The sequence below is a fragment of the Petaurus breviceps genome, unplaced genomic scaffold (genome assembly GCF_028583685.1).
Source record: "Petaurus breviceps papuanus isolate PSGF00001 unplaced genomic scaffold, PetGlider_PUasm1.0 175, whole genome shotgun sequence".
Taxonomy (NCBI): domain Eukaryota; kingdom Metazoa; phylum Chordata; class Mammalia; order Diprotodontia; family Petauridae; genus Petaurus; species Petaurus breviceps.
Genome location: NW_027185764.1, coordinates 4,958,432 through 4,985,372, shown reverse-complemented (window position 1 = coordinate 4,985,372; position 26,941 = coordinate 4,958,432). Strand labels below are relative to the sequence as shown.

The window sequence follows — 26,941 nt, the reverse complement described above, 5'->3', positions numbered from 1 at the left end:
ATAACCAGATTTATGATGATGAACTATGATTTCATCTACAATTTGTATTTCGGTGCCTCTTATGCCTTTCTCATCTGTATCACTAGCCTCCTAACTGGTTTCCCTGCATCCAGTCAACTTCCTGACCAATCCACCCTTCACACCACTGTTAAATTGATATCTTTAAAGCACAAATCTGACTGCATTACTCCCAGTAATCTAAGGAAAATTTATATCTCTGAATACTTACATCAGTAAAATACAAGAAAAACAGATCAATGAATTGGGTTATGCAGTTTAAAAAACTAGAAAAAGAACAAATGTTAAAAATGCATTTAAACACAGGATAGTAAATCCTGAAAATGAAAGGTGAGATTAATAAAACTGAATGTAAGAAAACCGTTGAAGTAATAAATAAAAGTAGGAATTGATTTTATAAATAAAAACAATAAAATAGATAAACAATTGGTTAATATGATTTCTAGAAAAGAAGAAAACCAAATCACTAATATCAAAAATGAAGTGTGAATACACCACCGATGAAAATGGAATTAAAGCAATTATGAGGAGTTATTTTGACCAATTTTATGCGATAAATTTAAAACTTTAAGTGCAATGGAAAAATACTTACAAAAACACAAATTGCTTGGATTAACAGAAGAGGAAATAGAATACCTAAATAAACCTATTTTAGAAAAATAAATTGAACAGGCCACAAATGAGCTTCCTAAGAAAAATGCATCAGTGCTAGATGGATTTATAAGTGAATTCTATCAAACATTTAAAGATCAATTAATTCTAGTAGTAAATAAATTATTTGGAATAATAGGGAAAGAGGGAGTCCTACCAAATTCCTTTTATAAAACAAATATGGTGCTGATACCTTAACTAGGAAGTACAAAAACATAGAAAGAAAACTATAGACCATTTTCACTAATGAATAATGATGTGGGGCAGCTAGGTGGCACAGGTAATGAGCACTGGCCCTAGCGTCAGGAGGACCTGAGTTCAAATCCCGCCTCAGACACTTAACACTTACTAGCTGTGTGACCTTGGGCAAGTCACTTAACCTCAATTGCCCTCCAAAAAAGCAAAAGAAAAAAAAAAGAATGATGCAAAAATCTTAAATAAAATACTAGCTAGGAGACTACAAAAATATATCACAAAGATTACACATTGTGACTGGTGGAATTTATACCAGGAATGCAGGGCTGGTTCAATATAAGGAAAAGTATTAGCATAATTGATTATATCAGTAACAAAGGTAACAAAAACCACATGATTTTATCGATAGATGCAGAAAAAGCTATTGACAAAATGAAACACTCATTCCTATGGCAAAACACTTGAAAACATAGGTATAAATGGATTTTTCCTTAAAATGATAGGAAATATCTACCTAAAACCCTCAGCAAGCATTATTTGTTATGGGGAGAAGCTAAAAACCTTTCCAATAAGATCAGGAGTGAAAGCAGGATGTCATTTATCACAAATATTATTCAATATTGTACTGGAAATGCTTAGCAATAGCAACAATAGAAGAAAAAGAAACTGAAGGAATCACAATGGGTATTGAGGTAATAAAACTATCTCTTTTTTTGCAGATGTTATGATGGTATATTTAGAAAGTCCTAGAGCTTCAACTAAAAAGCCAGTTAAAACAATAATTTTAGCAAAGCAGCAGGATATAAAATCAACCCACATTAATCATCTGCATTTCTATATATCACCAACAAAGCCCTGCAAGAAGAAATAGTAAGATATAGTGCATTTAAACTACCCAGACAATATAAAATATCTTGGAACATACCTGCCAAGACAAGCCCAGGAAGCATATGAACATAATTATAAAACACTTTTTATACAAACCAAGTCAGATGTAAATAATTGGAGAAATATTAATTGCCCATGGGTGGGCTGAGCCAATATAATAAAAATGACGATTTTACCTAAATTAATTTATGTATTCAGTGTCATCCCAATTAAATTATAAAAAAATGTTGTATTGAACTATAAAAAATAATAACAAAATTCATTTGGAAGAGCAAAAAGTCAAGAATATAAAAGGAACTGATGAAAACAATGTAAAGGAAGGAGGTAACAGTTCAAATATTAAACTCTATTATAAGATGTAATTATTAAAACTCCCTGGTACTGGCTTAGAAATAGAATGGTGGGTCAGTGGAATAGAGTAGATACACAAAGTTGTTGTTCGGTGGTATCTGACTCTTCATGACTACATCTGGTATTTTCTCAGCAAAGAGATATGAGTAGTTTGTCATTTCCTTCTCCAGCTCACTTTACAGATGTGGAAATGGAGGCAAACAGGGTTAAGTGACTTGCCCAGGGTCACACAGCTAAATGACTAAGGTAGAATTTGAACTCATGAAGATGAGTCTTCCTGATTCCAAACCCAATATTCTATCCACTGTTCCACCTAGCTGCCAGATACACAATACAATAGTAAGTGATTACAGTAACCTTGTGTTTCATAAATATAAAGTTAAACTTTTGGGATAAGAATTCACCATTTGGTAAAAATAATTGGAAAATGGGAATCACTATGGCAGAAACTAGGTATAAACCAATTATTTTATGCCATTTACCAAGATAAAGTCAAAATGGATATATGACCTATACATAAAGGGAGATATAAGCAAATTTGAAGACCATGGAACATATTACCTACCAGATTTATGGACAGGAGAAGAATTTATGAATAAATGACAGATAGAGATTATCATGAGCTATAAAATGGATAATTTTGATTACATTAAATTAAAAAAGTTTTGGACAAATAAAACCAATGTAGCCAAGATTAGAAGGAAAGCAGAAAATTGGGGGAGGGGAGATCTTATAGACAGTTTCTTGGATAAAGGCTTCATATCTCAAATCTACAGAGAACCTTGCCAAATTTATATGAATGAGTCATTCCACAATTGATAAATTGTCAAAGGATATAAACAGGCAGTTTTTGGAGGAAGAAATCAAAGCTATATGTAGTCTAAAATTCTCTAAATCATTATTGATTAGATGAATGCAAATTAAAAAAACTTTGAGATACCATCTCACACCTATCAGATTGTTTAAAATGATAGAAGGAAAAAGGACAAATATTAGAGGGGATGTGGAAAAATTGGGACATTAACACACTGTTGGTGGAACTGAACCATTTTGGAGAACAATTTGGAATTATGCCCCAAAAGTTACAAAATTGTGTATACCCTTTGAATCAACAATATCACTACTAGGTCTGTTTTCCAAGCTGATCAGGGAAAAAGGGAAAGAATCTATATGTTCTAAAAATATTTATAGTAGCTCTCTTTGTGGTGGCAAAGAATGGAAATTGAGGGGAAGCCCAACAATAGGGAAATGGCTGAATAAGTTATGGTAGGTATATGATTGTGATGGAGTACTACTGTGCTATAAGAAATGGTTGATTTTAGGTTGATTCTAGGAAGACATAGAAAAATTGCATGAAATAATGAAGAGTGAAATCGGCAGAGCCAAGAAAATATTGTATACAGTAACAGCAGCATTGTTTGAAGAGAAAATATGAATGGCTAAGCTTTTTTGAATTACACGATGATTCAAATCAATTACAAAGGACCTATGAAGGAAGATGGTATCCACCTCCAGAGAAAGAACTGATATATGGAACTACATATTGTATAGTTTCATATATGTATATATATATACATATCTATGTACATGTCAACAAGTGGAGTTCTCTAGGACAGGGTTTGGAGGGAAGGAAGGAATCAGCTTGGAACTCAAATGTAACCAAAACCCCCCACCAAAAACCAAAACCAAAACCAAACCATGTATTTCCCCAATAAAATTTAAGCTCCTTCAGGACAGAGATTGCCTCTCTTTTGAATTTATATCTCCAGCACTTAACACAGTACCTGGCATAATAATAAATGCTTGCTGAATGATGTTATTGATCCCCTTTTTACAGATGAGGAAACTAAAGAACAGAGAGATTAAATGACATCTATGGTCATGCAGCTATTTAGTGCCAAAGGCAGGATTTAAACCTGTTGTCCTGATTCCAGGTACAGAAATCATATCACTATGCCTTGATGCCTCATGGGATGAACCCAGTTCTCAAGACTCCCAGGTCAGTGAGCTTTCTACTTCATCTACTCATCTCTGACTGCTTATGTTAGACTTTGAGTTAGTCATTCCACAGCATAGAATACCATCTCATAGAAACACATCACTTCTGCAACCTGCTGGGGAGGTTGTGGACAAACGGTTCACTATTATCACCTAAGTCCCCAAAGAACTTGTGGATGGAGGCTTCTGGTAGGTGAAATCAATCTCTGTAAGAGCAATCTTTCCCGACACAATTCAAACGTTGTTGTGTTAAAAGAAAGATCCGTATGGCTCAGCTTTAAAGGAGTCAGTCATTTATTACTCTGCTTCTCATAGCTGCAAAAATTCTGCACCACCGAACAGCGGGGATCAGCAGAACCAGCACACAATGAAGGCCTGGCTCCTTCGGGAAGGGGAGGTGATGCTGCAATCATAAAAACAGGCTACATATCTAGAGAGATTTATGGAATAAAACCCATTTTCCTCAAAACAGTCCTGCAAGGTAGGTAGGGCAATCATTATCATCACTACTTCATAGCTAAGCAAACAAGCTTATAGGACTAATATAAGTTGCTTGAGATTTCACATCTAGCAATTGTTAAGGTCTAGTCTCCTGGTCTTCACTGCAAGACTCTGCACTAGGCCAAGCCACCTGCATGAAGACAAGTTAGTTGTTTTCAAAGTTTTCACATCTCTACATTCAAAGGACAAGGGTAATTTCTTTATGCCATACTTTTTTCAAGGGAAAACAATCACACAAATCAGAATTTTCTTGTTTGTTTTTGCAAGGCTATTGGGAGTGAGTGACATGCCCAGGGTCACATAGCTAGTAAGTGTTAAGTGTCTGATGCTGGATCTGAACTCAACTCCTCCTGACTCCAGGGCTGGTGGTCTATCTACTGTGCCACCTAATTGCCCCTAAAATCAGAATTTTAAAAGCAATCTGTAGACTAGAGGAGTCTGCATGGTATCATGGATAGAAAACCAGACTCAAAAGGAGAATGACCTGGGTTCAAATCCCATCCCTGATACACAGCGACTGTGTGGCCCTAGCTAAGTCACTTTACTCCTCAGTGGTCTAGGCAACTCTCTAAAACTGCAAATTATAGAGATAATGTAACAAATAAAATAAAAAATAATGTAAAAAAAATAACTAAAATGCTACACATTAATAGAGGTAACTTCCTTACCTGGGAGTTCCCTATACCAATGAAATAACAGGCCTAGTCACTGTCGTTAAGGCCTATATGCACAGGAAAAAAGTTGTGTAGATGAGGTGATACAAAGTGGGATACAAAATGAGGGGATACAAAAGAAAATGCAGCTCTAAGACTTTGGAGCCTCTCTGTGTAGGGATCCTTAACCTCTTCTTTAGGCCGTATTGTAATGTGCAATAGCTGCAGAAATCCCCAAACCATGAAAAACAATTGATGAGATTACGTATTGATAGAGGCAGAGTGGCAACCATCAGAGAAAGTGGTAATCTGTATGGTGGAGGGAGTTCCCTCATTTGGAAGTTTTCTACACCAATGAAATCAAAGGATCACTTTGTATCCCTGCCCTATTTCTATTTATATTATGGAGAAAGGCAATGGGATATAATGAGTAGAGAATCAAAAAAGAGTTAAGGAAGAAGTTGTTCAGTTGGGTCCAATTTTTCATTTTCCCATCTAGGGTTTTCTTGGCAAAGCTACTGGAGTATTTCATCACTTCCTTCTCCTGATCATTTTACAGGAAACTGAGGCAAATAGGGTTAAGTGATTTGCACAGGGTCACACAGATAGCAAGTATCTGAGTCTGGATTTGAACTCAGATCTTACTGACTCCAGGGCCAGCACTCTATCCATCAAGCCCTCTAACTGACCTCTAGAGTTGGAAAGACTTGGGTTCTGTCCTTTTGATGCACACTAGCTGTGACATTCTGACCAAATCACAGCCTCTTATGGCTCCAGGCAAATCTTTAAGACTGCAAATTGCAGAATGAGTTAACAATGTGCCTTAGGAGAGGGTGTTTCCTCCCTTTTGATTCCCTGCACCTTTGGTGCCCAGCTCAAATAGAAATGGATCCCTGTAGCTCCCCATTGACTTAGAATATCACAAATTCACATTGTCTGTGTTGTATTTTTATTTATTTTGTTAAACATTTCCCAGTTGCATTTTATTCTGGCCCAGGAGGCCTCTGCTAGTTTTATGATCATATGTGAGCCATGAGTCTGACACCTCGGCCAGCTCCTCTCTGCCCTGTGCTAATGAAATCACAAATCTGGCCCCTAAACAAGTTACATATGTGTTGTTTTGTGTGTGTGCTTTCAATTGATTCTCCTAAGGCCTTCAAAGGAAATTTCACTGGAGCAGAGACTCCCTGCTCCAAGAGAAATGCCTTGATGGATGGTCTTCTGGAGTAGCTGTGGCCAAGCCTTCACTGCCTGGTGAAAAGCATCTTGGGAATGAGCCCTCAAAGAGCGAGGCTCCTATTTGAAGTCTAGGCTTCGTAGAACTTGAAAGCATTTGTGCTCTGTTGGCACAACCTTGGAGAACCCAGGGTCAGCTCTGTGACACAATGAAGTACTGGAATAAGACAGAGACCGTGAAACGCTGCAGATTATGGTTCAGGCAGCACTGAGGAGGATGAGAGGCAGTAAATCAAGAGTGATTTCAGGTGGTTCAACTTGGATGGGAAATGCTAGACTGGATCTCATTTCACAGCTTTGTCATCACTTGCTGTCCCATGAGTACACATGGGGAGGGAGTACTAGAGCATTATGAAAGAGAAAATGACACCAACACCCCTTCTCCTCTACACACACACACACACACACTCTCACACAAAATCTCACATATATACTATTATATAACCACACACAATCTCACATACACACAACCTCAGATATACACAATTATATACACAAACAAAAATCGCATGCAATCTCTTATACATATAACCATATATACACACTCACACAAAATCTCACATACACACTATTATACAACCACACACAACCATACACAACCTTACATATACACAATTACGTACACAAACACAAAACTGCATGTAGTCTCATATATGCATAACCATATACATACAACCACACACAATCTCGCATACACACAACTACGCACATACACACAACCACACACATGCACAAAATCACAATCTTATATGCACACAATCACAATATCACATACGCATAATCTCACAACCACACACAATCATACGTGTAAACACAAAAATCACACAACCTCACATATACACAATCACACAATTTCACATATACACAATCACATGCATATAGAAAATCATACACAACCACACAAAATCCCACATACCCACAATCACACAAACAAAATATCACACAACCACACAATCTCACATACAACCACAAAGAACAACACACATACACAATCACACACATATGCAAAATCACATACAATCATATATATAGCATCACACACATAATCACAATCTCATATACACATAATCACGCACAAAATCACATAATCACACAATTATACACATACACAAAAAAATCACACAGACTTACATAGGCATTATCATATACATACAATCTCACACAACCTCACATATATATAGTCACACATACAAAATCACACATGCCCTCACATACACAATCACACACATACTCAAAATTACAACCACACAATCTCACACTCACAATCACATGCATACAGAAAAATCACACTCAATCTCACGGACACATAATCACACACACACACACACACACACACTCCTTTCTCTACATTCAGTGATTGTTACTAGATGTTGTGAGGCAGATGTTTTGCTAAAAAGAACACAAGAATTGCAATCAGAGGACCTTGAATGTTAGCTCTGTCATTTGCTGCCAGAATAACTCTGAACACTTCACTTACCCTATCTGGGCCTCAGGCTCCCCTTCTGTAAAATAAAGGACTGACCTCAGCAGTATCTTCTAGCTCTAAATTTATGAGCCTGTGAGTACTCATTGTGCTTTCTGCATCAGTCCAGTCGTTTATATGCCATTAGCCTTCATTCTTCCTTGACACCCTAGATCTCTATGTGGAAATGCCAGCACGGTTGGGTGTTCTCCCCTTTTAGCTGTTCCCACAGTGACAAGAACTGTGGAGGAAATTGTACCTGCACACCTCCCCAACTGCTCATGTCACAGCATCCCAGGTCCCTAGTCTCTCCATAACTGTGACCTGGAGACTACAAAATATCACATTCCTTACTTCCTCAGGTAGGGGGGATGTTCATGCCTCAGAGAGGCAGCATGGACTGGCTTCAGAGTTAGGAAGACTTGATTTCAAGTTCCCCTCTGACACAACCAGCTGTATCATTTAACCTCACAATGCACCCATACAATTGTCTATGCCTATGAATTGTAGAGCAGTGCTATGTTAGGAAGTATTTCCTCATCAGGAGCTCCCCAAACAAGTGGAATAATAGGTGTGGTTCAAAAAAATTTTTAAAGGGGAGGGAACTGATCATGAGTCATACATTTTTGGACCTGGCCAATGTGTGATTTTTGTTTTGCCTGACTATGCATATTTGTTATAAAGTCTTTGTTTTTATTTTTGTTTTCCAGGGGAGGGAGAATTGGGAGAGAGAGAAAATTGATGCTTGTTAATTGGAAAAATATGATTTAAAAATTTAGACCAGATGGTCTCTAAGGCCCTTTTAACTCTACCGCCCAAAGATCTGGAATCCAAGTTATTTAGTTTTGCTGTTACTGCAAAAAGAGACTCATGGGGACAAGGGAAATGCTTTGTTTGAGTAATCTACTGGGTCAAAAGATCTTCAAGTTGCAAAACATGATGCTGAATTAGTTGAAGGGAATAAGGATATTCAGTCTGGAGAAGAAAAATCATGGGTGGGCATGATGGCTGCCTTTGTGGATTTGAAGGGCACTAGGAAGTAGGAGCAATGAATGGGAATTCAAGGGAAGCAGATTTTGGATTGAATTTATATCTCATTCTTTCCAATATCAAGGAAAACTCCCTCTCATTTAGAACTTTTCAACAATGTCAAAGGAAGTAGTGAGTTTCCTGTCACTGAAGATTTCCAAGCAAAGGTTACATGACTACTTGTTCAAAGCTAGAAATCATCAATTGATCCATTTCCTTAATTTTTAAGATGAAGGAATTGAGACCCAATGAAGTTAATTGATTTGCCTAACAAAAACTTACACTAAGGTTTACAAAAATGGTTTATTTATATTATTTTATTTGAGCTTTACTATTGCCCTGTGAGAAAAGTACCGTAGGTATTTTCCAGACATGTGATTTCATTCATGTAGAGAAGTCCCAGTGTGGAAATTCATTCTGCTAATGCAGATCAGAAATTCATACACACACACACACACACATAAATAAAAATTTTAATCTGAGAGCTTTATCCAGGACACTGAGAGATCAATTGACTTGCCCAGGTACATAAAGCTAGTGAATATGGGAGGTAGGATTTGAACTGAGGTCTTCCTGCCTCAAAATTCAGCACTATTTTCAGAGAATTATATACAGCCTGAATTTGAACCTAAGTCAATTGACTTCAAATTCAAATTCATGCTTGAAGTTAGGGTTTTAGCAGACCATTTTTCGTGGAGCTAGACATAGAGCCAAGAAGATTTCAGTTCCAATTTTACCTTGATCACTTACCAGTAAGATGGCTCTGGGCAAGGCACTTAACCTTTCTGGTTCTCATTGTCCTTATCTGTAAAATGACAGTGTCCAACACCCTCTAAAGCATAGTACGATCTAGGATTCTATGATGTCTAAGTTCCCTTTCAATAGGATTCTAAGTGTATAGCATTGTCTTAACTGGAAAAATCTGTTCTCATTTCTAACAATCAACTCAGAGAAAAATTATCAGGATACAACTGGCTTTATTATGCCAGAAGACGTGATTTTTTTCTATTAGCTAAACTCACAAACCTGTCTCATCCTTTGAATATGGTTTGACTTGCTAATCTACTTTGGAGTAAAGACAACAACAAAACTTTTCACACATGACCAAAAAAAAAAAAGAGTCAAAATTAGTCCATATGTTTTACCTATATTCCTATCCACAAAGAGGTTGATTCAGCGTTTAGGCCTTTGCTATCCCCTAGACAGTCATTTGTCTTGTTTGGGTTGGTGAGCCTGGAAGTTTCCATGCAGTGCTTGAAGACATCCTTGACAACGGGGCTGTCCCAATGTATGGGAGGAAGCAGGTGGTGACCAATGCTGTGGGCCCATGAGGGGTGCCAGCAAGTCCTACCCTACCATCCTCTATACTGCCTAAAATTATTCATTTCCCTTTGTTACATTGTGTATTGAAATCTAATGCAAACCTTTAATTAAAAAAATTCTGTTAAAGGAAATCTAAATCTCTTCACTGTTTGCTTTGTTTTGTTCTGAGCTTGGGTTTTGTATCTTCAAACTCACCATTTGAGACACTTTATGAGTTGAAGCCAGTTGCTAGGGGGTTGCCAGGGCAAATCAGCATCGTGGTTACATTAGTTAGCTACAGTCCTTTTATTCCAAACTCAGGAGAAGGATGTCAAATAGCCTGTATGTGCTGTTTAACAAACAGATATCAAAACACGATAGAATCACGAGAACAGAACTGTGGCGATCCTGCTGATGGTGCATAGTTCCACTTCCGTCAGACAGAAAGGGAAGCTGAGAAATAGCAGGGTACGGTACCAGAAAGAGCGGCCCGCATCTCTCCAGGTAATTAGGAATGGGGGAAGTACAAGCTCCAGACTTCCTTTTAGTGAGCTCCAACAGCCTTGGGAATTTGTGTGGCTCGGTCATCGATAGCCCCAAGCTGTCCAAGAGATTGTTTGAGACTCTTCTGCTGTTATCCATCTCTGTCTTCGCTACAACGTCCAAGCCTCTCTGAACCTATGCCCTGTGTTACACGTTCCCAGAAGTGGACAGACCTCAGGTCTACTCCCACTGGCGCTCCATGGACAGAGTGATAAACATACAAAAAAGTACTTCACCATATGGTATGGTATTCACTTTTGCCTCACTGTGGACCAATTTTGATTCATAGATTGTGAACTTCTGAAGGGAAGGGACCATACTATTCTCTACAGAGCCTCCTCGGGACTCGTCTTCCTGTGTGACCCTGGGCAAGTCACTTCACCCTGCTTGCCTCAGTTTCCCCATCTGTAAAATGAGTTGGAGAAGGAAATGGCAAACCCCTCCAGTGTCTGCCAAGGAAACCCCAAATAGGTCATAAGGAGTCAGATGCTACTGAAAGATGTCTCCTGCAGTGTTGGGTTCATAAATTGTTGTTTGTTGTTCTGTCATTTCAGCTGCATCTGACTGTCTGTGACCCCATTTGGGGTTTTCTTGGCAAAGATACTAGAGTTTGTCATTTCCTTCTCCAGACCATTTTACAGATGAGGAAACTAAGGCAAACAGAGTTAAGTGACTTGCCCAGGGTCACATAACTAGTAAGTGTCTGAGGCCAGATTTGAACTCAGGAAGACAAGTCTCCCTGATTCTAAGTGGGCTGATCTATCCATGGCATCCCCTAGCTGCCCCTAGGTCCATAAATAGGTTCAGAATAAATGCCTTCTAAATAACTGAGAAACAGCTACTGAGAAAGAAACAGAGGAATCATGATGTAATAATAGAGAGAACCTACACTTGAGGCAGGAAGATCTGAATTCAGATCATGCCTGTGTTAAATATGTGACCCTGGGCTGGTCACTTAACTCTACTGAGCCTAAGTTTCTTTCCTTTAACATGAAGGGATTGGACAAGATGGTCTCCAAGGTCTCTTCCCACCTTAAATCTAGGATTCTTGACATAAAACAAGACTAGAAATTATGGACAGAGCTCCAACAATAGCTCTTAACTTTCAGTGAAGACTCAATATGAGTTGATAATCTAAATATTGGTGAGAAGGGTATTAAACTATTCCTTAGACATCCATCTCTCTATCTGTCCCTCTCTCTCTGTCTTCCTCTCTGCCCCCCCTCCCCACTTCTATAAAAGAATTATTTGCCTGATTGGTTTTTCTTAAGTTTAGCTGCTTAAGAAAGAGGAATATGAGAAAATGAGAAAAAAAATATGAGAAAGAGGAAAAGCATTTTAATTTTTATCTCACATTTGCCTGTAGCTGGAGAATTATTGTTTTAGACCATTTGGTTATAATGGTTACCTAATGGCAGCATAGCTTAATTGTTTGTTCCTTTTTATTCATTTGGCTGCATCCTCCCAAATCAAAGCCCAGAACTGAAGAGTCCTTCACCATTTTCATCTCTGCAAGAACAACTTGAGTATTGTATCTTTGGAGTTTTTTTAAATTTGTTTTTGAAAAATGAATGGATCACTTTTGGAAATTAAAACCATAAAATTGAAGTGATGAAATGACAGCAAATATTCCACACTGCTTAAAATCCACCATTAAAGATTCATTACTTTGGTTTAACAAATGTCCTTTATAAAATTCAAAAACACAAGAGGGTAACTGTAAGCCAGACTGTCATTCAAAACTTAATACATATTAGTTTAATTAGATGCTTTCCTCCTAACACCTACTTGAGATCAGTTCTCTAGTCTCTCCCATCTGTAATCCATTTTCTGTGAAGCTGCCAAATTGATATTTCTAAAACACAAAATTGACCACATTACCCCTTTGCTCAAAACTGCTCTCCATAGGATGGTACGTACTATAGCCTAGTACTTTCCTATAGGATAAAAATAAATTCTTCAGCCTAGCATTTAAAATCTCCCAATGCCCCCCCATTTTAGCTTCTATCTAAATCTCCAATCATACTTCATATTACCTTCCTTTATACACTCTTCATTCTAGTCAAATTGGCCTGCTAGCTGCTTCTCATATACATCTCTTCCCTATATGCCTTTGTAAAAGCCTCTCCCCCTTCCCTACCATATTGGAATGAACTCTTTTTTTTTTTTAGTTAATTTATTTATTTTTAATTTTCAACATTCACTTCCATAAGTTTTAAATTTTATCCCCCTCCCCAAGACGTCATGCAATCTAATATAGGTTCTACATATACATTCCTATTAAACATATTTTCGCATTAGTCATGCTGTATAGAAGAATTAGAGTGAATGGGAGGAACCATGAGAAAGAAAAATACGAAGCAACAAAAACAAAAAAAAATAGTCTGCTTCACTCTGCATTCAGACGCCATAGTTTTTTCTCTGGCTGTGGGTGACCTTGGAATGAACTTTTTAGTCACCTCTACCTTGAAGAATCCCCTAGCTTCCTTCAAAATGCAGCTTAGGGACCATCTCCTTCCATGAAGGCTTTCTTGATCTCCCAACCGCAAGCACTCCATTCCTATAGAAATTATTTTGTGCCAATGCAAAAATTTGTTTTGTTTGACTATAGATGTTTGTAATCAGAGCTTTTTTTTCCTTTTATCCTCAAGTTGGGGGAGCAGGGTGGGAGGAAGAAGGAAAAGAAATTAGGTTGTTGGTTTGTTTTTTTTTTACTTGTGTACCTCCCCAGATAGAATGTAAGCACCTTGAAGGCAGATACTGTTTAATTTTTGTCCTTGTATACCCCAGGATCTGGCACAGAGCCTTACATACATAATAAGTACCTAGTTAATGTCTGATAAATTAAATGGAAAGCTTAATGAAAAGGAGGGGTTGGATTTTGCTGGGAAAGAGTAGGAAATTTGAGGATGTTGGAAAGATGCAACTTTTCATCATTGAATTTGGTATTGAAAGGTCTGACTCACTTAATGATCTTGGACAAATCACTTAAAACTGGTTTGAGCTTCAGTTTCCTCATTTGTAAAATGAAGGCAATGATACTTACTCTATCTGATTCCCAGGGTTGTAGTAAGACTCAAAGGAGTAACACATCACCACAAAGTGCTATGTACATTATAGGGAGAGTAAGAGATTCCAAGGGGGGAAAACTTTGGTAGAAAATTACTACTATTGGCAATCTGGGCACTATATGCCTCAGGGGTGGGAAAAAAGAGGTGCCAGAAGATGAAAGGGAGGAGCACAAAGAAGTGAGACCTGTTCTTCAAGATGAAAAAGCCACTTTGTTTTTGGCATGTAAGTAACAATAACGGATGATGATGATGATTGATGATGATGACTAGCACTTATCTGGCACTATGTGGTAAGCATTTTACAATGATTATCTCCTCTGGTCCTCAATACAACTCTGGGAGGATGTTGCTATTATTATCACCATTTTACAGATGAGAAAATTGAGGCTTGCTCAGGGTCACACACAACTAATAGGTGTCTGAGGCTGCATTTGAACTCAGGCAGATCTTCCTGACTCCGGGTCTGTTGCTCTAAGCACTATGTCACCTAGCTGACCAATATAGATAAGAATCAAACAATAATCAGTTTGATTGCAGATTTAGACTTAGAAGGTCTAGACTTCAGAGGCCATCTGGTCCATCTCCTTCACTTTGCAGTTGAGGCAACCAAGGCCCAGAAAGGTCCCCTAAGGTGACAAAAATAGAAGCGCCAGAGTCAGGATTTGAACTGAGGCTGACTTGAGATCCAACAGTCTTTTTTTTGTATCAGAATTCCTGTGAAAATAGCTTTATTTTTTGAAATGTAAAATTTAATTTTATTTTGTGTGCTAACTGCTAAATTGAGTTTCCAGTCAGGGATATGGAAACATTTAGAGCAACATGTCTTCTATCTGAAAATTGCTTGGGAAGTAGATGTTCTACATTGGTGGATTTTTCCCAGAAACTGAAATTTACTTCTCTTTAGGCCTCAAACTGTTAAAAAAAAAAGTTCTTGCACACTTTTGGTTGAAATTCCTTTGAAAATGTCTCATAGGGGCGGCCAGGCGGCTCAGTGAATAAGAGTGCCAGCCCCAGCGTCAGGAGACCCGGGATCGGTTCCAGCCTCAGATACTTGGCACCCACACAAAATAACTGGCCGTGTAACCTTGAGCAAGTTACTTAACCCCAATTGCTTTAAAAAAAAATGTCTTGGGGCATCCAGGTAGCACAGCGAGTAAGAGCACCGGCTCCAATGTCGGAATGACCTGGGGATTGAATCCGGGCTCAGACACTTAGCACCCACCCAGAAACACCTGGCCATGTAACCTTGAGCAAGTTACTTAACCCCGATTGCTTAAAAAAATGTCTTATAGAGTTGCCTTAGTAAATAGCATAAAGAAAATCTCATTTAACCTTTTCTTGATAACATTCTTAATAACTTGATTGTTATTAGCATCAAGTGTTGTTCTGTGTAATGATATAAGGGTAGTCTATGAAGGTGAATATGGATATTCATCCCTACACTGAATGCTTTCAGACTGCTGAACTTTGGGGCAATTTTCCTTTGCTTAAATTGGTTGTCATTGGAAGGAATGCCCACAGAGACACTGGATCATTAAGAGTATAGGTTAATATAGCTTTTCTTCTTTCTTCCCTCACTATTAACTATCATTTCTTGTCAACCTATTTCAGTTCCTTCTCCCTGCTTCTCTTCCAATTTATGGCTAATAGACTGGAGCTGGGAAGCTGAATAACCACACTTATTAGAACAATATGGAAAATAAGAGTAGTAAATAGACACTGAATCAGAATCTAAGGAAACTCTTGTGAGTAAAATTCATAAGTGTTAGCACATACATGATTACTGTGATGGCTTTTCTGGTGTCTCAGAAAGTTTTTCTTTAATTTCAAGGTTTGCTTTCAAGGTTCCCAGTCATGTCTAGAAAGCTTAGGTTGCCTGGTCAGTGACCTTCATATAGAATTTTTGGATATGTCTGGCTGCCATACAAAAATTATTTCAGCTCATTCAAATGCTGTAAAGGTATCTGAAACAGAATTCCAAGCTCATGAATTAGCTAATAGACACTAAGAGGTTGAGATAACTGGATCAATGGTGCCATGCTCTAGTTACTCTGGCCATGTTAACAACCAAATCATTTTCACTACTGGAGAGTTCCGATTAATTCCGTAGCTATCGTCCATTACTATTAATGTAAACCATTATTGCTATAGCAGCAATGTTTGGCCATTTGATTCTGTTATGCCTTCAAAATTTGGTTCCAGCAATTAAATCTTATGTTCTATTGTGTCATAATGTATACCTATTATGAATTCTAATTTTTTCATTATGTACAATTCCATTTACTCCAACAAACATTTGTTAAGTGATAGGCACTGTGAATACAAAAATTAAATGAGACACGGATCCTGTTCTCAACAAGCTTTTTTTGGGGGGTAGGAGGAGAGAAATTGTCTTTATTTTTGTCTGTATTCCCAGACCCTCAGATTGCTTGGCACAAAATAGACAGTTAACCTTGTCAAACAAGAAACTGGGAATATGTAAGCTGGAGAGAAGGTTCAGAGGGGAACTTAATAGTGGTCTTCACATCTTTGGAAGGCTGTCATGAATGAGGAATTACTTGTACTGCTTGGTCACCAAGAGCAGAACAAGGAACAATGTGTGGAAATGGTTTGGGCAGGACATCGAACTAGTGATGTAAATGGTACCCTCTCCCCTCCCCGTCCCCCAATCCCTTGAGAGGTCTTTAAGCAGAGGTTAGCTAACCACTCACTGGGCATGCAGTAGAGGAGACTCTGGGTCAGGAACCCTGGGGGACATTTGTTACAGTTATCTGCAGAATGGGTTAGATTGCCTCTGACACTAAATCAGATTCCCCAACAGTAGCTGCCTTCCCAATTCCACATATCCACCCTGACCTGGCAGCCCTAACACCCCTTTCTTTTCTTTGCTCTGGCAGCAGGCCCTGAGAGCAGGTCTCAGAAGTCAATGTCAAGTTTAACCCTCCATGAAGCCTTATTGGGCAGGATCAGCTCATCTCTCTCCTGTCTGAGCCCCAAGAGCCTTTATGTTTGGCCCCTGCTGCCTGCCAGTGTATCCTCTGTAAGAATGTAAACCTTGAGGGCAGGGGTTGCCTTCTTTGTACCCTCTACTACAAGCATCTAGCAAATGACTAAATGAGTCCCTGCTCTCAAGGGGATTACTTTCTTTCTAATAAGCCTCAATCTCCTCTACCTGGGATCCTCGGAAGAAGAAAGCTCCAGCCTCTAGAAAGCTTACACAATGTATATGCTCAGACTTCAAACATTAATTCTTACCTTCCCTGTATAATTTTGGGCAAGTCACTGCTCCTTTAGGAGCCTTGCTCTCTGGAAAGGGCTGTTTAAATAGGGTCCGTTAGAATTAGCACCAGATTGGGCCCAATCCCAGGATCACAGGGATTCATCTAGAAGGCATGTTCAGAGATCTAGCTCAATTCCCTCATTCTGACAGATGAGGGACTGAGGAAAAACCAGAGGAGGTCACAGAACTGGAGGGTCATTGAAGCCAAGCATATCCTTCATTCAGAGGTCTCAAGACTTTATTGAGGTCATCCCCCTACCTAGCCTAGACTGCCAAGGGAAGGGGAAAGCCTCCAGTCATCAGTCTTGGTGGAAACTTCATGGAAAACTATCTGTTTGAGGGAGAGCCCGAGGATCCGAAACAGAGACACCGACAAGCCACTCAGTTATAAATACATTGTTTGGTGAAGGGGCTTGTTAGAGGTGAGAAGGATCGTTCTGTACACAGATGATCAATATTAAGAGACGCTAATTGATCAGACTGGACAGAGACATAGACAGACAGACATCTTGTACTCTCCCCCCACCCACCCAGCAGAGCATGGCATGGGGAGCCCCTCAATCATGTCCTGGGTTCGGTAACACTTGGTCAATGGGCAAGATGGCTGGTGAGGGGCAGGTCCTCAGTCGGGAGGGGGTACCGAGTGCCAGTCAATACCCTCAGAGCAAGAAGAGGGGCATCCTGGAATGGGTGGTTGAGGCTTGAAGTCCCTGAGAGAGGCCGAGGTGGGCATACTGGTCTCCTCACACATCGCTCAGGGCCTCGAGGCCTCGTGGTGGATGTCCGAGTTGTAGTATTTGAGGTTCATTTTCTCTATTTGCTCCTGGGTCAGCTGCTGCACAGGTTCCCGGAAATTAGTACTCGGGGTCTTGCTGCAGAGCATGAAGCCTATCTGGCCACTGGGGCAGGTGGGGATGGTGCAGTAGGCATATTCCACAACAGGGAACAGAGACTTGCAGAGGTGACGCATTTCCTTGATTAGGTCCAGATGCTACCATTGGCACTCACCCTGACAGCAGAGGATCCCGTCATCTTTCGATGCTGTCTTCATCAGCTGGTAATAAGACTCTTTGAACAAACTCTCGGCAGGACCCATGGGGTCCGAGGAGTCAGTGATGATGACGTCAAAGGCATCCTGGTTTTGCTGCATGAATTCAAATCCATCTCTAACGTGCAAGGTCAGCTTTGGGCTGGAGTAGCCCACGGCCATGCCTGGCACATATTTCTTGGAGACCTGGATCATGGTCCTCGTCAATCTCACACAGGACCACAGACCCCACAGAGGGATGCTTCACCACTTCTCGAAGGACACCCCGTCCCCACCACCAATAATTAGCACCTTTCATGGGCTGGGATGGCTGCTGAGGGGCAGGTTGGCAATCATCTCCTGGTATGAGAATTCATCCCTCTCTGTGCTGTATGACTCCATCTAGCACCAGGACATTGCCGTAGGTCTTACTGAGGAAGACCAGGATCTCTTGGCAGTGGGAGCGCTGGTGGTGGGGCAGTTTGTCCACTCGTAGGGACATGGCCTGGCCTGGCCCCAGGCTGCACGTCTCCCGGAACCAACCCTCGTGGATGGCGGGGGGCCCGGGCTCTGTGGTCGGGCTGGGGGACACAGGCTGTGGCAGCTGCAGCACAACAGGGCCAGCAGCACCCACCCATCGGCCCTCCCGCCAGCCCAGGCTGCAGCCTAACCCAGGGGTCCCTCTCAACAATCTTATAATCTAATGTAAAGATGATTTGTGAATTTTGTGATGAATCTAAAAATAGAAGGTAAAATATGTAAGTTCAGAGAAGTTTTTTAAAACTTGGGGGACAAATCATTTTCTGTTGAAGGAATAATAATAATAGCTTACATTTATTTGCTGCTATGTGCACATGTACTCACACTCACAGCATCCATTCAGTTTTTAAAGCTTTAGTAGCTTAAAACAGCTCTAAGACTTTTGGAATATGCACATACATACATATAGCAATTCATGTCAGAGGTGTGCTGATAAATGTTTAACAACCAATTCCCCCAAAAACCACCAAAGTACATTTTAAAGTTTAATCAGCATTATTATTTTGTCCATCACTTCCTTAGATCTAGACTATAAAAAAAAAACCCAACCAATAAATTGAACCCTGATTTGAAGCATTTGTTGATTTCTGAAATGTAATTGCTCACACTGAAAATTTGGCTATTGGTTCTTTGGAATTCATAAATCAGACTCCAGTGCACCCTTGCCTCATTGATCCTTACAGCAATTCTCTATGATAGATACTCTAATGGATATCAGCTCCATTTTACAGAAGAAAAACTGACTTAGAGTATGAGATTTGCCCATTGTCACAGAGCTAGTTAAGTGTCAAAGGAAGGCTTTGCATACTGATCTGTCCTGATTCTAGTTTCAACACTCGATATTCTACCATACTGTGTCTCTTAAAGGTCAGGGAGCTTCACTGCAGGATGTCATACCTGAGGCAGACTTCGGGGGAAGGGAGGAATTTCAATGGGCCACTAAGGGGGAGTCTGTTCCAGCTATGAAAGGCAATATAAAAAAATATATCAATGGTATAGAAATAAGAGAAAACAGGGTAAGAACTGAAAATGGTAGATATTTTAGTTTGACTTGAAAGTACAGTATATGAAAGGGAAGAGTATATTATAAGCCTGGAAAGATAGGTTGTGGTAGCCTTGAATGTTCAGATGGCAAGTGTGTATTACCTTCAGTAGGTGAAGGAGAGTGACTTCTGAAGGTTTTTAAGGAAAGGGACATTGCCAACAGATCCATGCATGGTTAGCCACCGTGGACATGAAGGGAGTAGAGGCGGGAATAGTTGTTCATCCTTCATTTTTGAAGAGAACCGATGACATTATGGGATGTCGTCTCGACTTGCAAGCGATTTGGATTTAAGTTAAGCAGAGTTGTACAAAGTCATCAGTCTCCATCTCTCCTCCAGAGTCATGGACCCTAGCGGCAAGACAAAAGGCAGACTATCGAAGGCAGTGGATGATCTTGGTCCCTGACCAAGCTCCAAGTTCTCCGCTGCACCTGCTTCAGCCTCTTTCATGGCTGTTGGAACAAATTGTTCTCATCCACCCATTCCCCGGGGAAGTCTTCACATGCTTAGGGTAGACATCCCCCTACCTCACCCATGAGTGTGAGGCCCACTGGTTACCCTCTACCTGGTTTAGCCCATCTGACAAGACGGCTTTATCTGGGTGCTGCCACTGTGCAGCTTCTTGGAGTCATAGGTGAGAGTTGGGTGAAGGTGGATACCAATGGTGGAGGAGCAGCCCTGAAAGGGGCTCACCAAGCCCCCACACCAGAGCTTGTGGGCCTCCTGAACACCCCTTACACCTCAGGAACAGGAATAAAGAGGTTATAACAATAGTGACAGGGAATAAGATCTCAAATCAGGATAGTTTCAGTGAGAATAGAAAGGACACCCATGTTAAAAATATTGTGGTAAGGGGCAGCCAGGTGGCTCAGCAAGTAAGAGCACTGACTTCAGTGTCGGGATGACCTGGATCAAATCGGGCTCAGATACTCAGCACCACACCCAGAAATAACTGGTCGTGTAACTTTGAGCAAGTTACTTAACACCGATTGCTTTAAAAAAAAATATATATATATATATGTAGAATCACCAAGAATTAGGAACTCTTCTAATTTGGGGAGGGAGATGGAGTGGAAAAGTCAAAACTGTCGCTCAGGTTTGAGGCCTGGGTGACTGTACTGACATGATGATAGGGCTATCCACAGAAATGCATGGATTTGGAAGGAAAGATCATGAATTCCATTTTAGATAAGTCAAGCTTGAGGTGCTAGAGGAACATCTAGATGGAGATATCCAATAGATTGAAATAAGGGACTGGGACTTTGGAGAAATGTTGAAGATAATAGGAGATATGGAGCTAGGAGTTACCTGCATAGAATTAATTATTCATTGAAACAATGGTAGCAGATGAGCTCACCAATGGAGAGACTGTAGGGAGAGGAGAACTGAGAACAAAGCTTTGTAAGGAAACCATTATTGAAAGAGTGGTCTGAGGACCAGAGGGCAGCAAAGGAGACAGGATGAGTAATCAAAGGAGGAAATGACCCATGGAAGTAATGGGAGAGTATCATGGGAGCTAGCTGAAGAGAGACTGCCAAGGAGAAGGAAGACTTTACAACACCATCTGTTATAGAACAGAAAAGTAGGATAAAGACTGAAAAAAAAAGACCTATGCACTTGGTGATAATGGGGTCATTAGCAACTTTGAAGAAAGAAGAAAACTACTTCATTGGAGTAGGGAGTGCAAAAGCCAAATTTCAAGGTATTTGGGAGTGAGGCAATAGAGGTAGAAAGTACAGATCGTGTTTTTTTCCCTAGAAGTTTAGCACCAAATGGTAGGATCATAGTATCATAGATTTAGGAGATTTTTTTGTTGTTGAGTCATTTTAGCCATGTCTGACTCTCCATGAACCCATTTAGGGTTTTTTGGCAGAGATACTGGAATGGTTTGCCATTGCCTTCTCCAACTCATTTTACAGATGAGGAAACTGAGGCAAAAGGGGTTAAGTGACTTGTTCAGGGTCACAAAGCTAGGAAGTATCTGAGGCCAGATTTGAACTCAGGAAATTAAGTCTTCCTGACTACAGGCTGGCACTGATCAGTGTGTCACCTAGCTGACCTAGGAAAGATTTTAAAGACAATCAAGTCCAATCTCCTCATGTTATAAGGGAAAAGACTGCAGTATAGAGAGGTATGATTGCCCAGGGTCACAAAGCTAGTAAGTTTTTGAGGCAGGATTGAATTCGTGTATTCCTGGCTCCAGGTCCAGAACTCTGGAATGCTAGAATGTTCACACCATTGAGAGACAGAAAAGGTCACGGAAGAGACAGCAGGGATATAAGGTGAAGGCACAGATGGAGGAGTTTTATAAGTAACTAGCATTTGTGTCTCAACTTTGGATCAGTATAAAGGAAAAAGGTCAGTGATGAGGCATAAGAACGGTTTTGAAGAACAGAGAAAAGGAAGTGTCTTGTGGGTTAGGAAGCATTTAATATGGGGTCTCCTGAATCTGGTTAGTAAAATACCTGAGATTATCTGCTACACTCCAAAGTAATGAAATGCCCTGTTTTCAAAATATTACATAATTTGGACTTCTCAAAAAATCAGCTTGGCCATCACATAGCATTTCTCTCAATCAGTGAGGCTTTACTATCTCATCTAATTCCTCTCCAGTCGCTATGGCCTTGGGAAAGGAAGGAAAAGAGATCTAGATTCCGGTGTAGGGCACAGGTGGACTACAGGGACCATGAGAATAACCAGTTTATTTGTATGGTTATAGATGGTTGTCTGCTTCATCATGGGCAGAGAGAAAATGGAGGGTGTGAGACTTGCTGAATACCTGGCCTGTCTCTTTTTAGTCTCTTCAAGGTTTTGGTAATATATAGTTTCCTCATTTGTAAAATGAACTGGAGAAAGAAATCACTCTAGTGTCTCTGCCAAGAAAACCCCAAATGGGGGCACAAAGAGTCAGACATGACTGAAATGACTGAACAACAACAACTTTTAACAAATGTAGAGATTGAAGGAAGATGAGGATTTGAATCTAGGTTTTACTGACTATTGCCTATGTGACTTTGGACAAGGTAGCTTGATTCTGTGGTCATGGTTTACTGCAAAATAAAAGGGATGTGGGGTGGCTAGGTGGTGCAGTGAATAGAGCACTGGCCCTGGAGTCAGGAGGACCCGAGTTCAAATCCGGCCTCAAACATTTAACATTAACCATGTGACCTTGGGCAAGTCACTTAACCCCAATTGCCCTGCCTTCCCCCTCAAAAAAACAAACAAAAAAAATAAAAGGGTTGGACTAGATGACCATAGATATACATAGATTTATATCAATCCTATATAATATGCTATATAAGGTCTACTATATGGATCCTACATGTAGGATCTATGTAATATAGTAGACTACATACATTGTGTCAAGTCCATTCTACAGATCCTATATAATAAATCATGTCCGTGTAAGACATAATGATAAATATCTGTGAAGGAGGTGCACATAAGCTACAATAGCATAAAGCTTAGGGTGGGGGAGGAGGGTACGTGAGGAGGGCTGCATTTTCCTTATAAACAAGGTCTTAATTGATAATAATAACAATAGCAATGGTAATTTGCCATATTAAACGAGCGGGTGAGAGAGGACATGGTATGCCCAAGTGGTAAAAGCCACATCGGGAGTCTGGAGGTCTTGGTTTTATTCCTGGTTCTGAGACTGACTTGTTACATGACCGTGAATAAGTTCCTTCCCCTCTCTGAGCCTCAGTTTCTTTCTTTGTAAATATGGGGGCTGTGGGGTAGATCAAGGGAGCTCTTCATTCTGCTGAGGACCCATCAAGGCTTTCCGTTTTTATAAATATCTGTTCTCAAAGTGTCTTCCTCTCAATTTATATATTGTACCTGCAACAAAGCTGAAGATACAGACAGATTATCTTTTCACTGCAAATTGAACACTTAAGAAACACTCCAAGTATGATGGAAAGAATAGCTTATCCCAGCTATGGTTTTTAGGGAATTTTTATGAACTTTTCCTGGAAAATGCTATACTTCTTATTCTTGGTTCTGTTTTTTAAGTTTAACAAGATCCTTCATGGATCTTGAGGAATTATTTGAAAACTGATTTCATGTAATGCAAAAATCTGTCAAGATACCTTGAAGGAATAATTATAAAAAAAAATGGTGGTTATTTTTATAGTAATTATGAGCATGGCCTAATGGATAGAGGGCAATCTTTGACACTAAGAAAACCTGGATTTGAGTCTCACCTTTGACACAAGCTGGCCGTGTGATCCTGGTCAAGTCATTTAATTTCTCTGTGCTCCAGGTTGCTTTCTATGTAAGTGGAAGAGATGATGTGAATATGCCTGTAGTTTCCTCACTTGAGAGGTCCCTATGCCAATGAAATGACAGGTTCGGTCCCTATCAGTTGAAATCAAGTCAACAAGCATTTAAGTGCTTGCAGACTTCTCTGATGCCTCAGTTTTCTTTCCTCTTACTAACCACTAGATTCTAAAAACTTGTATACTACTCTTGAGTCTACCCTGGGCTCTCACAGGAGAGCTTTTTAAAGAGGATCCAAGGTTCCACCTCACTCCCGAACCATCTCTAAATCATGTCACCAGGCAAAAGCCTCCCCCTTCGCTCTCCCTTTTAGCGTCACTTCATGTGCTGTCTTCCCTCTATTACAATGGAAGCTTCTTCAGGACGGACTGTCTTGCTTGGATTTGTGGAGCAAATAGCACAACGCCTAAAATATAGAAAGTGCTTAATCAATTCATTCTCTCTCTCTCTCTCTCTCTCTCTCTCTCTCTCTCTCTCTCTCTCTCCCTCCCTCCCTCTGTCCCTCTCACACTCTCTCATCTCTTTCATTCTCTCTCTTCTTTCTCATTCTCTTTCTCTCTCTTCTATTTCTCTCTCTCCCCTCTCCTCTTCTCTTTCTCTCATTGTCTCTCTCCTAACCTTTGTTTCTCTCATTCTTTCTCATTTTCTCTTTCTTTCTCTCTTTTCTCTTTCTCCTCCTTTCTCTCTCTTCTATTTCTCTTTCCTCTTCTCTACCATTCTCTCTCTCCCAACTCCTCTTTCTCTAATTCTTTTCTCTTTTTCTCTCTCTCTTTCATCTTCTCTTTCTCATTCTTTCTTTCTCCTTTCTTCTTTCCTTCTCTTTCTAATCTGTCTCTGTTTCTCTCTGTCTCTTTGTCTGTCTCTGTCTCTCTCACATACACACACAAACACACCCACATACATGTCATTTTTAGAACATTTTGTTCTCTCATCCCTTTCCTCCCAGTAAAATACAAAGTCCTCAGGGTAATTTCTGCTTTGTTTGTGCCTTTGCTTCCCTGGCCCCTACAATGGTATCTTGCACAACAGGAAGAGTTCAATAAGTGCTTGCTGACATGCTATACTTTGCTCCACTTCATACACTGTTTGTTTCAGCCAAACTGGCCTTCTTTTCTATCCCTCCCACACATCAATCCATGTCCTCACTGGTGTCCTTGCACAGGCTGTCCTGAAGGTAGGCCTGAAACGCCCTTCTTCTTTACCCTTGACTCTTGAATGAATAAAAAAGAATGAATGAAACAAAGAAAGGATGAATGAAAAGCATTTCTTAAGTGCTTACTATGTGCCAGGCACTGTGGTAAGTTCTAGGGATTCAAATATTTTAAAAAAGACATTTCTTGCACTTAGGAAGCTTACATTCTAATAGGGGAAGAGGAATAGTGATCAGGGATGGGTGTTTTGTTCTGGGGAAGAGAATGAGAGGGAGAGGCAGATGGTGAGATGACCAGGTGGGTGACTGGATAGGATAAAAAACTGAGGCACGGCCTCGTGGTGAAGGCCAACCTGACAGAGCAGGCTAAGTTTGCACAGATTCAGTCACCAATCAACTGGACTGGGTCCTGAAGAAGGAATTTTTAAAATGAGTGAATTAACTGCTCTCCAGGACTGGAGGAGGGGCAGTTAGATAGTACAACAGATAGAGTGCCAGGGTTAGAGTCAGGAAGACCTGAGATCACATCAGGCCTTGGACACCTACTAGCTGTGGGACCCTGGGCAAGTCACTTAACCCTGTCTGCCTCAGTTCTTCATTTGTAAAATGAGCTAGAGAAGGAAATGGCAAACCATTCCAACATCTCTGCCAAGAAAATCCCAAATGGAGGCCACAAAAGGTTAGAAACAACTAAGTAAGAAGAACAGGACTGGAGAATTTTAGAAATGTTAGGTATCTTTAAAGCTCAGTTCAAATGCCACTTCTTTTACAAGATGTAGCAGCAAGCACCCCAGCGTCCCCAGTGTCTGCCAACACAGGTTCTTGGATCTGCTTTGTTAAAGGAAAGAAACTCACAATGGGTTAACAAGCTTACTTTAATCAGTCAAACATATATCGTTTACCTACCTCGTTCAGGGGAAAAAGGTCAGTACCCTGAACTTCAAAGTATACAGGCAGAATTATCAAGACAGAAACAGATCAAGTAGACAGCTTTCCAAACTGTCCAACCATTACATCTATACCAAATCAACATCTGGGTTTCAACATCTGGGTTTTTCAAAACCGGGGGGCTCTGGACAACGGCTTCCCAGAATCCATATCAAATCACAGAACACTTCTCAAAGTGAGCCCCCAAAACAAAGCTACACATCAGGGCTTATATAGCCTTCTCCTGGCTCAGAGAATGAAACAACCTTATTGACTCACTGGCCAATCAAGAAGTATCTACTGAAAAACAAGCCTCCCACCCCAGGCTCCAGGTGTACTTTAGCCTAGGGGCAGGGAAGATCTTTAAAATTTACATTCCCCTTACACAAGACTATTTCTGATCTTCCCAGCCACTAGTGGACCCCCCCCACCCCATTGTCTGGTATTTATTTTATACATCTATCTATCTATCTGTCTGTCTGTCTGTCTGTCTGCCAGTCTATCTACCTGTCTGTCTGTCCGCCCGTCAATCTATCATCCATCCATCCATCATCTATCTATATATCTGTCTGTCAGTCTGTCTGCCAGTCTATCTGCCTGTCTGCCAGTCTATATACCTATCTGTCCGTCCATCAATCTATCTATCCGTCCATTCATCATCCATCCATCCATCCATCTCTTTGTCTATCTACCTATCTGTCTGTTCTTCCGTTTGTCTGTCTGTCTGTCTATCTATCTATCTATCTATCTATCTATCCATCCATCCATCCATCCATCCATCCATCCATCCATCCA

The 26,941-nt window shown here is 40.2% G+C and overlaps 1 protein-coding gene and 1 pseudogene across 1 annotated transcript in view; both read right to left on the bottom strand.

The window, feature by feature from the left end:
• The window catches only part of GABBR2 (gamma-aminobutyric acid type B receptor subunit 2), an 861,105-nt gene that overhangs the window by 657,970 nt on the left and 176,194 nt on the right, over positions 1-26,941 (bottom strand). The gene's annotated exons all lie outside the window — the stretch shown is intronic.
• Positions 17,516-20,238, bottom strand: LOC138158965 (spermidine synthase pseudogene; annotated as a pseudogene).